Consider the following 13692-nt stretch of genomic DNA (forward strand, 5'->3'; position numbering starts at 1 on the left):
TCACTATACCAAGTTTGCCGTAACTGTGCCTTTGAGAGATCTAACAGCTAAAACCATTGCTGAAGTTTCCTGGAAGAACATTGTCCAGCCCTACGGATACCCAGAAAAGATTCTGACTGATAGAGGATCTGCATTTGAATCACAACTGTTCCAAGAACTTTGCTCCTCATATGGATGTAAGAAGTTTAGAACAACTGTGTACCATCCATGGTGCAATGAACTCTGTGAGATGTTGAACCAAACTTTAATTGATAAGCTACACACTGTACCTGCCTATCAGTAAGCTGATTGGACAGTTTTCTTATTAGAATTGAATTACATGTATTTTCCAAAGTTCAGACGGCAAGGAAGACTGCCATCTGACATTATCATGGATGTCCACGTCAGAGAGATTGTTAACCTTCTTACACATTCCAATTGGGTCACAGTTCATCAGCGATGCCTGAACTAAGACAATGCTATTGTGGAGTACTGTATGAAGGTTGTACATCAAACCCAACAAGAGAACTATAGATGCCAGAGCTACACCCTTTGAACAATAGAGATTGTGTATGGTTGAAAAAGAATCAGACTAGCAAGTTAGATGAAAATGGGAAACCGAACCATATACTGTCCAAGCTCTTCCTCAAGCTGGAACAGACATTTCATGAGATTGTTCAAAAATCAGAAGAAAAGACCAAAGTGGTAAACCGCAGTCAACTCAAACTCTGCTTGACAGAAAGTCCCCATCCGGATACTAGAAGAGTCCAAACCAGATTCTAAAGAAGTTGTTGTCACTTCAAACAGGACGTTTTCTAAAGAAAAAGAAGATATCAGTAAGATGTTACCAAATAACCATCCCACAGATCTTCCCTCAACAGAGTAAGCCTACTGACTCTCAGCCATCAGTAGATGAACTTATTGACTCTCTACCAACTGTGGAGATTCCTAGTTATTGCCAACTGGTTACTACTAGTGATTCCTTGAGAAGGTCATAGCGACGCGCCAGCGATCCCGACAACGATATGACCTTGTCAGGATCGATGGTGTGTCACTACATTGTAGGGTTCGTGGGCCGGGCTGGGGGGGTGGTCCCTCTCTTACCGCGCCGAGACTAAAGAGAGACGAGATGGAGGCAGATTCTGGGTGCAACAGGTCCAAGTTTATTTCGCTCGCCGTCCGCCTGACGGCCTCAGAGCACACCGCACTTTCTTCACCTCACGGCCCTCCGTTTCCAGGGCCGCTTCTCACACACCGTACTCTATACTGGGGACGTGTATGCATACACCGTCCCCTCTTCACTCATCGACGCTCTTGACAGGTCCGTCACTGTGGCCGCCTTAGGCCCGTAAACCAACAGCGCTTCCACTGATCAGTTGTCGTGTCAAATACGGTGTCCTACACCCAGTGTCTAGTCTCTTCTGCGGTTCTTCCTGTCAGAACCACCCCCCTGACGTTCTCTCTCCTCAGTCCCCCTGGTCTGGTTCTCCTGAGAGTGCACGAACTGTCGCAGTCCTCCTTTCACCTGAGCTCCCCCTGGGGACTGGAATCTTCTAGAACCCTCCCTCAGTATTTATATCTTTCCCGATTCCCTGTAACTCTGCCCCCATGACCAACGGTTTCCTAGCCCTAAGCTGCTGTCAAGTCCTTTTCCTCACACTCCCCCCTGCCACCTTGTGGTCACCCAGGGTACTGCCTATCACTTTTACTGCCCAGCTGTTATCCATCTGTTATAACTGACAAGTACGTCTGTCCGTCAGGTCACTGTCCCTACACTCCTTCCTTTGTCTATTGTCGTCCCTACCTGCGTCATTCTAGAACTTCACCTACGCTCTGTTGTCGGACCAGTTGTTGGGCCAAACCCACTATCCGCGGGGGCCGAACCATACTGGGAGCACCATGCTCCGAGCAGCCTACTGCTACTCGCCAGCGCGCACGCCACATGACAACGTCTTTCAAGTTGGGATAGGTACACCCATATTTTCTCTATGGCGTGTACCTTCCCCTACTCTCCCCTTCTGTCACCTTCCACTACTCGGTACGCCATGATCGAGGCTTCACACCTACCAGATCATTGTCAGCGCCCTCCTGCTTTCTCCTGGGAGTGTCCGTGGTGTCAGGGTACTGAGCTGCGACTACTGGACGCCTGTCGTCTTCCATTTCTTTATCTTTCTCTCGGTAACAGGTCATGGTCGGCGTCCCGGTCTCCCAGACCTCCTCCACATCTAGACCCCTTTCGGATCTCACACTTTCCTTTGGTCCCATAGACCTTCCCTTACCCGGACCTATTGCATTTACTTTTGCATATTATACAGCAAAACAACTTTATAATAGCAATAGTACCCCTTTTTCTATTTTTTTTCATTTACCATTTTTTTTTTGTTAACCAACAAAACAATCAAAAACAAAAAACAAAAATATAACAGGCTTTCTCCCCCTTCCTTTAACATTGGCACTTTTCTTTTTGCATCCCCGCTATGTCAGGTAAACCAATTTCAACACTTATAACAAGAACAACATTTTCCTTCAACCTGGACGCAAACTGTCCCAATTACACCGTTATGCAGATAGCGAATTCCCAACAGTCCAAGCCATCTCCTGGTGGCTGGTAGCAAGGGACCCCACAACCGTGGAGCTCCCAGGATGCAAGAAGTGTCCCTTTCTGCAAGTTAGTATATTCGAGCCGTCCCGGGGATCGTGCAGCCGCCATGCCAGCCTCTCCCCTCTCATGGAGCAGGTTCCAGACATCCTGCTCCCTGGCCTTCTTCTTCTTTATAACTCCTGTGACCCAAACAGAGGGTCCGGTACGAGCCCTGGAGTCCGGTGGGCGGGACTTAACCGAGGATGACGGCGGGGCAGAGGCGGCTGATGATGTCAGCGGCCCAGCAGCCGCTGGGGCCGGGTGGCGGGAAGGGGCAGCCGAATTTCTCGCAGATTGGGCCACAGGGCCTGACACATAGGCCGCAGCCGGCTCCAACGCCGGCATAGCCGCGGCCGCGGGATAGAACGGACCCGGAGTTCCAGACGGAGCCGGAGTAGCTGCCGATTCCGGGAATGAGGTCGCTACCGGCAGGGGACACGCAGCAGCGCCTTTTGTAGACAGTCTCCGCACCGGCGACACCAGACGTGGCGCCACCGGGCATGATGAATCAGGAATGGGAACGGAGGCCCTGCTCAGCTCAGCGTAAACAGTAAGGGCCTCCTCAGCCAGACTTTTGGATACACAAGGGGACGCGTGCTACGGCTAGGTAGCGGGGACTTCTTGCGGAGCCGCTGGCAGAGCCGGGGGAACTCTCACCTCCCCCGACGTTGCGGCTTCCGTCATATCTTCCCGCGGCTTCTCCCGCAGTCTCTGTTCTTCACCCCGCCATCCGGCGGGGCTGGCCTCCAGGCTCAGGGGCTCCACGGGGAGGCTTCCCGGTGATGTCTTTGGCGGCCGTTCCTGTAGGGTCCGCAACCGCTCTTCTTCTCCGCCTGAGATCTGGAAGACAGTCCATGACTCCCAACGGGACTCGATCTCCCGACGCCATCGCCACTCCAGGCGCCCAAGGCCTCCTGGCACATATTGTTTCCCCCAGGGGTACGTTGGAGGGGGCCCCAGTCCATCTGGAACAATGGCAAACACCCGGACCTCTCTCCTGCGTTGGAGTAATACCGCCATCTTGGGCAGAATCAGCTGCTGCCTTGGATCCTCTGCAGCAACTCAGATCCGCCACAGCGTCCCAATTTGTAATCCACAGGTCAGTAATTGGTAGTCCACAGGTGTTTATAATCCAAAATAGAGCAGCCCAAGTTTTTCTCAGTCCTTCAGACGCAGGCCTGCCGCAGAAGATAGTGTATTAGCGGCGGTGATCCTGCCGACTACGCCAAGTGTAGGGTTCGTGGGCCGGGCTGGGGGGTGGTCCCTCTCTTACCGCGCAGAGACTAAACAGACGAGATGGAGGCAGATTCTGGGTGCAACAGGTCCAAGTTTATTTCACTCGCCGTCCGCCTGACGGCCTTAGAGCACACCGCACTTTCTTCACCTCACGGCCCTCCGTTTCCAGGGCCGCTTCTCACACACCGTACTCTATACTGGAGACGTGTATGCATACACCGTCCCCTCTTCACTCATCGACGCTCTTGACAGGTCCGTCACTGTGGCCGCCTTAGGCCCGTAAACCAACAGCACTTCCACTGATCAGTCGTCGTGTCAAATATGGTGTCCTACACCCAGTGTCTTGTCTCTTCTGCGGTTCTTCCTGTCAGGACCACCCCCCTGACGTTCTCTCTCCTCAGTCCCCCTGGTCTGGTTCTCCTCAGAGTGCACGAACTGTCGTAGTCCTCCTGTCACCTGAGCTCCCCCTGGGGACTGCCATCTTCTGGAACCCTCCCTCAGTATTTATATCTTTCCCGCTTCACTGTAACTCCGCCCCCCATGACCAACGGTTTCCTAGCCCTAAGCGCTGTCAAGTCCTTTTCCTCACACTCCCCCCTGCCACCTTGTGGTCACCCAGGGTACTGCCTATCACTTTTACTGCCCAGCTGTTATCCATCTGTTATAACTGACAAGTACGTCTGTCCGTCAGGTCACTGTCCCTACAACATGATCGCTGGTGAGCTGTCAAACAGGCAGCTTCACCAGCGATCAGCACCAGTGACACGCGGGTAACAAACGACGCACGTCGCTTAATTACCCACTGTTTACCTTCGTTTCCAGCACGCTGGTGCAGGGAGCTGGTAACCAAGGTACACATTGGGTTTCTAAGCGGCGCGCGGCACTTAGAAACCCGATGTGTACCTTGGTTACCAGCTCCCTGCACCAGCGTGCTGGTAACTAAGGTACACATCTGGTTTCTAAGTGCTGCGCGCCACTTAGAAACCCGATGTGTACCTTAGTTACCAGCGCCAGCTCGCTGATCGCTGGTCTCCTGCCTGTCACACGCAGCGATGTGTGCTGGCCAGCGGGAGACCAGCAGTCAAAAAATGTCCTGGCCATTCCAGGACGATCAGCGATACCCGACAGGGGGGCCGGTCGCTGATAAGTGTCACACACAGCAATCTCGCTGGTGAGATTGCTGTTGCGTCACAAAACTTGTGACTCAGCAGCGATCTCGCTAGTGAGATCGCTGTGTGTGTCGGGGGCTTAAGAGATCTACCAAGATTTGCATGCCTGCTAGATTTCTTGAATAAGTGAACTGCAACTTATAAATGTTTAGTTTACCTTGAGAAAGTATTAACTGTTGATTGCAGACCCTAAGCAGCCTGTTCATCTACTATCATATGGCTATAGTTCTCCACATAGTCATTTCAATTGTTTTATATGCTCCAAGAGACTCAAAGGAGTTGGTAATTGCCTTCCACAGTGTTGGTTGATATTATTGATTTTAGTTGTGTTATGTGCTGGATACACAGCTGGAAACCTAGAAGACAAATCATTAGATATAATGATTTGTCTTCTAGGTTTACAACTGTGTTTCTAGATGCCATTCATGCATGAGGACATGCATATTTCTAAGATGGGCGAAAATGTAGTACCCCAAATCATGGTACAACAGAATGTTTACTGTTATCTGTTAACACAAGTGTCTTGATATTACTTTCTATTGTATTTGTATATGTTAATGCACTTATTTACCAGGATGCAGATAGCCTGTGCTGCTAACAAAGACTCCTGCCCCTTAAGAAGGAGGAGTCAGAATGTATGTAAAGTTTTCCTGTAAGGCCTGTTTCACACATCAGTTTTTTTGTGTCAGTTAAAATCCGCCAAAATGGTGGAAAGCGGATCCGTTGTTAACTGATGTGAACGGATGCCACCGGACCGTTTTTCTAGGAGAGAGAGAGAGAGAGAGAGAGAGAGAGAGATTTTTTTTTGTGTCCGCCAGAAATGATTTCAGGGTTAAATTTCCGCCTGACTTCATTCCTCCGGGAATGCGCACTATAAAAATGCGGATCCTGCAGCACAAAAAACGTTACATAGTCCGTCCAGGCATCTCGGCAGACGCAAAAAAATTGACGGAGCCGCAAAAAAATGGTTCCAGCGGATGGCCATCCGTCAAGATCCGCCGGTAATGCAAGTCAATGGGGAAAAAAACGGATCCGCCAAAAAAAATGGCGGATCCGTTTTTTTGCAAAAACGGCGGATTTTGACTGATGGTCAAAAACGGAAGTGTGAAACAGGCCTAAGGAGAAGACAGAAAAAGAAGTGTGTGAGGAGAGATGACTGGCAACCATATTGTAATGGCATGGAGCTGAGGGAAAAGATAAATATTAAGTAAGCTGAGGAAGGATGTAGGGGAGAGTCCATAACTCCCCTATATAAAGCACCAGGATCACATCTTGGACCGAAATGTTGCATATGGGCCAGTAAAATGCACGTGAATATCTACTGGTGTGCTGCATTCAATTTTTTGGATTTATTTACAAGGTTTTGTATATGCCTAGGAGGCTTTTGCACCCAACAATCTTTTTTGTGCTGCTTTTTGTCTTTTTTTTCTAATCACATTCCTACTAGATGTGTCCAACCTCCCTCCATACACTAGCATTAAGTAAGGCTGTTTACGTCTAGTCGGCACGTGATCACATACTTGCAATCCCGAACCTGGCCACTCCCAGAACGGGCATATGAGAATCCTCACAACACGCAAAATGTGAGGATTCACAAGTTGGAAGTCAAATAGAGCGACAGCAGACTTGTAGTCTAAGGCTGTAAAGCCCCTTTAACTTCACACAGACCTCTGGATAGTGGTGACTGCACACTACCTCTCAGTACTCACCATAACTAATGACTAACTCAAGTTCAGCTTTACATGCGTACCACAACTTAGAGTGCAAGGAAAGCAGTCCCGACCAGGGGCACCACACCAGCCTCAAGTCCACTGACGCTTCCATAGTGGGAAGGCCACGGGAGCATTTAATCATAGCAGGTGACTTGTCTCCACACAGGGACTCTTGGCACTCTAATATTTGGCAGCCAAACACTTCCTCCAGTGGTCTGAATAACCTCATTTATACCAGTGCTTTGTATGACATTGTTTTTGGATTTTTTTCCGTAATTTTGCTTTCATGTGCTTCAAACCTACTAATCTATGGGACAACTTTCCCATCTATTTTGTATAGGAATGTGCAAATTGTCTCTTCTCTTCAGAGAGGAAGAGGACTAGAACTCTAGTGCCACCTATTGGAAGTAACAATCCTAAGTCAATGTCGACCCTTTAACAAGCCTTGTCACATGACTTGGGATAAAAGCCAAACCAGAATCTCAATTTGCAGACACTATGTTTTGGGGTACTGCCCCTCATCAGTGCAAAGTGTGAGATCTGGTTTTGCTGTGTGAGAGGTGTCTGACAGGGATCCAAAAAGTATAATTTTTCCTTGTGTAGAGTGACATGCTAAGCATGCCGAGACGAGGAGACTTAAAACCGCAATGCTCCTCTGGGAGATATGCAAATTGTCTCTTGGTATAGGAATGTGGGAATCCATATATGCTGTTTTAGGAGGATGTACCTGCAAAGGTTAAACACTGTTCAGCTGTGTCTGATGTTCTCAAATATAATGATTTCTGTTGTTACATAAGTTAATTTTATTTTTCCTGTTGATATCAACAATTTCATTTTCTTCTGAACGTTCTAAGAGGAAAACAAGTCTGCAAGGCAGAGATCTAGGTCACAGTCCTATTATGGGTAAGAACATCACAGACCAGTGGTTGGCTCTGTGCGCAAGATAATCCTTCACTAAATATGTTTTGAAATTGGAAAGATTTTCTGAATATATATGGGCGACTATTAGATTGTGCATATACTATATGCAGCATGGTAATCCTGTAAGTAGGAGTATTGCTGTGTTACAGGAAGATCTCATCATCTGAGCTCAGTCACAGGGCATAGAGAGGTCATAAATGTGAAAAGATGGTAATCTATGGAGTAAGTATGAAGCAGATCTAAAAGGAATATAAAGAAATAAGAAAGGAGGACAACAGAGGAATATGATTGGTAGCTTTAAGAAGAAGCTCATAAGATAATGACCTATTGGTTAAATCAGGTTTTTGTGTTGCATGTATTTAATTAAAAATGGCATTTTTTTCATGTCAGAATCTTTATAAAAAGCAAAATCAGTAAGCTTGCAATTTTCACACTGGCCATTGGGGCTCTTTTACTGCCTGTTCTTTCAGGATGAGTTTTCAGAAGGTTCCTTATCAGCAAAGGCAGGATTACAATGACGGGTAACACCTCTACACACAGCTGATATCACAGGATCCACCAATCACAATAAGAGATGTCACAGCTGACACTGCCCCCTCCTTCACAATGACATTTGAACACGGTCATTACATGTTTCAATAGAAAAGATAGGGTCTGACCATTGCGGCTATGTACATGTGTTGTTTCCTTAAACATCAGGATGTTAGAGTCTAAAAGAGCCCCAGTGGCCGGTGTAAGTTTGTATTTTTAATACAGATTGTATTATAAAAAAAAAAATTGCCAAAAATTCCAAAAATATGTTTAGAGAACAAATACCTGATTTAAGCAAGAGGCTATTCTCTGATGACATTCGCTTTAACTCTCTCCATCTAGTAGGGATGTAAAGCGTGGGAAAATTAATTAAATGTATATAAAGATACAGCATATAACCCATTATCAGTTGTCAGGTTTTTAGGGCAAAGACAACTGATGTGAATCGAGATTAGGACATATAACACAGTGATGTTCTTTGGTTCAGAAGGACAGGGTTCTTCTCTTGTTCAATGGGAAATTTCAAAGGAGGATCCACTTAAATGCAGGTGTGGATGCCGTGATCCCCACCAAAGGTCTGTAGAGCAAGGGGACCCCTTTGAGTATCAGTGGGAAAGATAAGGATAAGCAACCATGTGGATTGTAACTGTATTAAAGTAAACCGGAGGCTAAGCAACACTGTCCTCGGCTTTTAGATATTGGCGGGATCTTCCGACAAGTTGGACATCATCTGTTAATGGAGGTACACTATATTCCACAATTCAGGGTTGCCTAGATGGGAAGTTTTAGAGAGGCGGCATTGGATGTTGCCCAAGTGTTGTTTACCTGATAAAGAGGTTAAGGCACAAAGGAAGCAAAATCGATTTCATGAGTGACATGAATGACCAATGAGTCTCCTAGAGATATAAGCCCTCAGCCAAGAAATTCCTTATGGAAAGTGTTACTGGGTAGTGGGTCTAGAATCTAAATTACCACCAATATTGGGTGATGGTTGCGCACTGTGACCTTAATGTTAGAGGTGCGCTGAGTATCAGGTGAGATGATTGGGTCATGGGTCATCATAGAGTCAGCCAAGGGTTCCCTGCAACATTCTAGACAGCATGTAAAATTGCGACTTGGGACTGTCTACACATATACACACAGGAGGAAGAAGTACTGAACGAAAGCCAGCACCATAGTTAGCTAGCAGAGGGGTAAGTAAGCATCTAGTATTACGGTGTTCCACCCTAGGACCTAGATAAAGCCGTAAAATAGGAAAAAAAACTTCACCTATGTGGCATATGCATAAGGTTTATCTCAGTTAGAAATGGAGGCTTATTCCTGTTTTGAAGGAGTGCATCCACCGTAAAGGATGATGTGGATAACAGCCTGACCGAGACGATGAGATAACCACACAGAAAATGCCTAAATGTGGAAAACTGTGCCACGGCAGAGATGGCTAGGAGACTAATATCTATGTGTGAGGGATTATCACATGTGACTGATGTAACTGAAGGGTAAGGCACTAATGTGTGCAAGGTGCCTAGACCTGCCACTGCAGGATATTGCTGCCATGAAGATGTCACTGAGAGGGGTTGTAAGCTGCACAATGAGGGTGAGAAGAGCTGCTAATAGTGACAAGGGGAATGTTGTAGAGTGATGGAAGTGCTGCTGCAAAGGAAAGTGCTAGAAAAGTTGTCACAAGAGTAAGTGACAATTGTTTGCCTCTATGGACTTCAGACTGTTGTAACCACCAAGTTTGTTGCCTCCTTGTGAGTAAAGTTCTCCAATTACCATCAATGAACATCTTTTCCTCCATCCCTGATAGAAAAATCATTATGTCACCAAGAATCACTACATACTCATAGTAAAATGGGAATACTAATCTCGCCACCCCATTAGGCTACTTTTACACATGTTGGGTATTTTGCGGCCCGCTTTTATTTGCCGTTTTTGCGGGCCGTACCGCCGTAATTTTTGCGGTCTCCTGCAAAAACGGGCAGCAAAAAACCTCGGATCGCCGTTTTTCCCTGTTATAACAAATAGCAGGGGAAAAAACGGCGATCCACAAATAGGGTGTACCGCAAAAACAAGCTAACATTGTTTTTGCGGTACCATTGATTTAAATGGAGGCCGTGTCCATGAGCAGCGACAAATATTGAGCAAGCTCAATATTTTTTCACAGTCGTATACACGGCCCTCACGGCCATATAGGACATGTCGCTCCGGTGTACTTTTACGGGCCATTTTTGCGGCCCCATAGAATTCTATTGGGGCTGTAAAAACGGCCCGCAAAAACACGGCAAGTGTAAAAGTAGCCTAACAGGTGGCTGCCAGGAAAAAGACGATCATGGCAGGTTGGCATGACATTGCCTTTTCAGGGCAGGGACCAAGGCAGGAAGGATTTAACTGCAGGAATAAAAATTGCAGCCTTGCGTGGGATAGCTCTAGGCTCTAGAGCAGGGGTCCCCAACCTGTAGCTCAGGAGCCACATGTGGCTCGCGGTTCCATGAATTGTGGCTTGCAACTGTCTGCCAGCTTGGTGCATTAGGTCCAGGTCTAGCAAACAGGTATGAAGAGAACATCTCAAAATAGTGAAAATAGTGATTTACGTGAGTAGTCCTGCACAGAAGAGCAGATGTGGATGCACATATACTGGTCTTAGGGGTTTAGAGATGTTTTGGGTATGGTACTCTGGAGGATGGTACTACCTGTTAGAGGAGATGCTTAAAGCTGGATTTGACAGTGTGTTGGGAGTCCTTGATGGGAGAATACTGAATGGGGGTATTGTGGGAACCCCTGGATCTCAATGTACTGCTTTGGAGTGATTTCTGTGGAAAAGCTTTGGTTATCATTATACCTGTAATGGGGGCTTTGGATGACACTACTTTGAAGGAGATGGAAGCTGGATGTGGCTCGCGTCCCTCTCTCCGTGATGAACGTGGCTCGTGATTCTCTGTCTAAGGGTACCATCACACTTGGCGACGCACCAGCGATCCTGACAATCGCAGGTGCATCGCTAAGAGGTCGCTGGTGAGATGTCAAACAGTCAAATCTCAGCAGCGACGCAGCAGCAATCCAGAACGATACGACGGTCGTTGGGACCCTGTCTCTCAGACCTGTAGTATTGAAGTCGTTCGTCGTTGTCCCTGTCAAACACAGCGATACATGCTGGCCAGCGGGACACCAGCGATCAAAAAATGGCCCAGGACATTCGAGCACGATCAGCAACATCGCAGCAGGGGCCCGATCGCCGCTATGTGTCACACGTAGTGAGATCGCTGTTGCATCACAAAATCGGTGACACAACAGCGATCTCACTATGTAAGACAGGGGCTTAAGCTGCATGTGGCTCTCAAGGTCAGAAAGGTTGGAGACCACTGCTCTAGAGCAAGGATACAATAGGATTAGGTTGCCCATGGTTGTTTAATAAAGTTTTTTAAAGGAAGCTATTATCAAAAGATTACAAATTGTTTAAATCAGGTTTTTTGTGGTACATATATTTTTTATATTACCATGTTAATTGAAATTAAAAAAAAAAATAATAATCTTGCACTTTTCACACTGACCACTGGAGGTTTTTAGACTCATACTTCCTATTAGAAACAGCTTTCAGCAGGCTTCTTATCATCAAAGGCAGGATTACAATGACAGGTAACGCCTCTATACAAAGCTGATAACTCAATATACACCAATCACAATAGGTGATGCAACACCAGACCCCCTGCTCCCCCTCCATTCACAACAAAAGGTCAGAGTCTACTGCACCTCTGAATGAATTTAGCTAGGGGGTCAGTGACATACCCATGGTGTCAATATGATCACTACCCCCTAGATAAATTCATTAAGAGGTGTAGTTTGTAAAGAAAGGTCACTTATGGGGGGGGGGGGTTGTCCTGTTCTGGGACCTTAGGAGCTCTGTCATTGTGACATGGCACTCTCAAATCATTGCAGCTAAATGTGTGCTACAATATGGAGCGCTTTCGCTTCTGAGCTTTATACTGTGCCTTAAAAGTAGTTTTCGACCATACATGGGTAGTAGAGTATTGGTGTAATGAGGAGAAATTGTGTGACAAATTTTGTGGTCCTTCTCTTATTATAGCTTTTCAAAACTTGGGGCCTAAGCAACATTTTAGTGGAAAAATTTGTAATTTTCCATTAATTCAGCCAAATATTATACAATTCTGTGAATTGCTTGAGAGTTACACATTCTGACTACATCACTAGATGAATTCATTGAGAATTGTAGTTTCCAAAATGGGGTCCCTTGTGGGTTTTTTGCTGTTTTGTCAGGGGCATACGCAATCTGTTCCAGCCAAAACTGCGCTCCAGAATTTAATTGGCAGTCCTTTCCTTCCGAGTCCTGCCGTGTGTAGTAGTTTTTCCACCATATATGGGGTATTGTTGGACTCAGGACAAATTGAACAATTGTATTGTATATATTTTCCTGTTAACTTTGTGAAAGTGAAACATTTGGAGGAAAAGGATCATTTGTGGGAAACTATATTTATTTCATTTTCACGGTTCAACGTTATAAAATTCTATGAAGCACCTGTGAGTTCAAAGTACTCACTACACCTCTTGACAAGTTCCTTAAGGAGTTTGATTTCCAAAATGGGGTCACTTGTGGGGATTTCCACTGATTAGGTACATCAGGGACTCTGCAAACGCGAGATGGCGTCTGCTATCTATTCCAGCCAATTTTGAGCTCCAAAAGTCAAATGGCGCTCCTTCTGTTCTGAGCCCTGCCGTGCGCCGAAACAGTATTTTCCCACCGCATATAGGGTATCTTTGTACTTAGGAGAAATTGCACAGTTCATTTTTTTCCGGTTACTTTTGTAAAAATGCAAAGTTTGGGGCTACATGAACATTTTTGTGAGAAAAACTGAAATGTTAACAGGCTTCAGGGTGAAAGGGTTATCTGGGTTTTCCAGACGGGGCGCAAGTTTAAGTCACTCTCTGTGATTGAAGACTTTTGAATCCTCGTAGCACGCAGTGTGCATGCTGTCAGGACTTGCTAGCGCTGGGAAAGGGTGCTCATGTTGCCGCAACTAAGTAATTTGCATATTCCTGGCCACATTCTGATTAGTCATGTCCAGGCTCGCTCAATACACTTGCATGTCTAGTCGGCAAGTTCCCACATGTATGCAAATACACAAACTTGCAGTGTTACTCCTGTCTGCTACCAGTACTGGAGAATCCTGACAGTGAGCACTGTGAGGATTCACAAGTCTGCAGCCACATGTGCTCTAAGCCTGGACAACCCCTTTAAGGTGCACATACTCTACTAAATGCTGACATTTTATGCAAAAATACTAATTGCTGACTCTGATGCCCAAATCTCTGATTTCTTGCATAAAACACTTTTATACACCTACCTCGGTACCTCGACCACAGCCAGTCAGGTACAGCTTCTTAACATAAATATGATGATACAGCTTTCTTTATATCACTCCATACCAAAGATCTGGCTCCTACAATACTTCTTTTTATTAAGGCACAAAAACTACGGCTGATGTGGTAA

The 13692-nt window shown here is 46.2% G+C and overlaps 1 protein-coding gene across 2 annotated transcripts in view; it reads right to left on the bottom strand.

The window, feature by feature from the left end:
* The window catches only part of LMTK3 (lemur tyrosine kinase 3), a 131913-nt gene that overhangs the window by 90966 nt on the left and 27255 nt on the right, over positions 1-13692 (bottom strand). The window lies entirely within an intron of this gene.

The sequence above is a fragment of the Dendrobates tinctorius genome, unplaced genomic scaffold (genome assembly GCF_039654945.1).
Source record: "Dendrobates tinctorius isolate UK_male_01 unplaced genomic scaffold, ASM3965494v1 ptg000028l, whole genome shotgun sequence".
In the NCBI taxonomy this organism is placed as follows: Eukaryota; Metazoa; Chordata; class Amphibia; order Anura; family Dendrobatidae; genus Dendrobates; species Dendrobates tinctorius.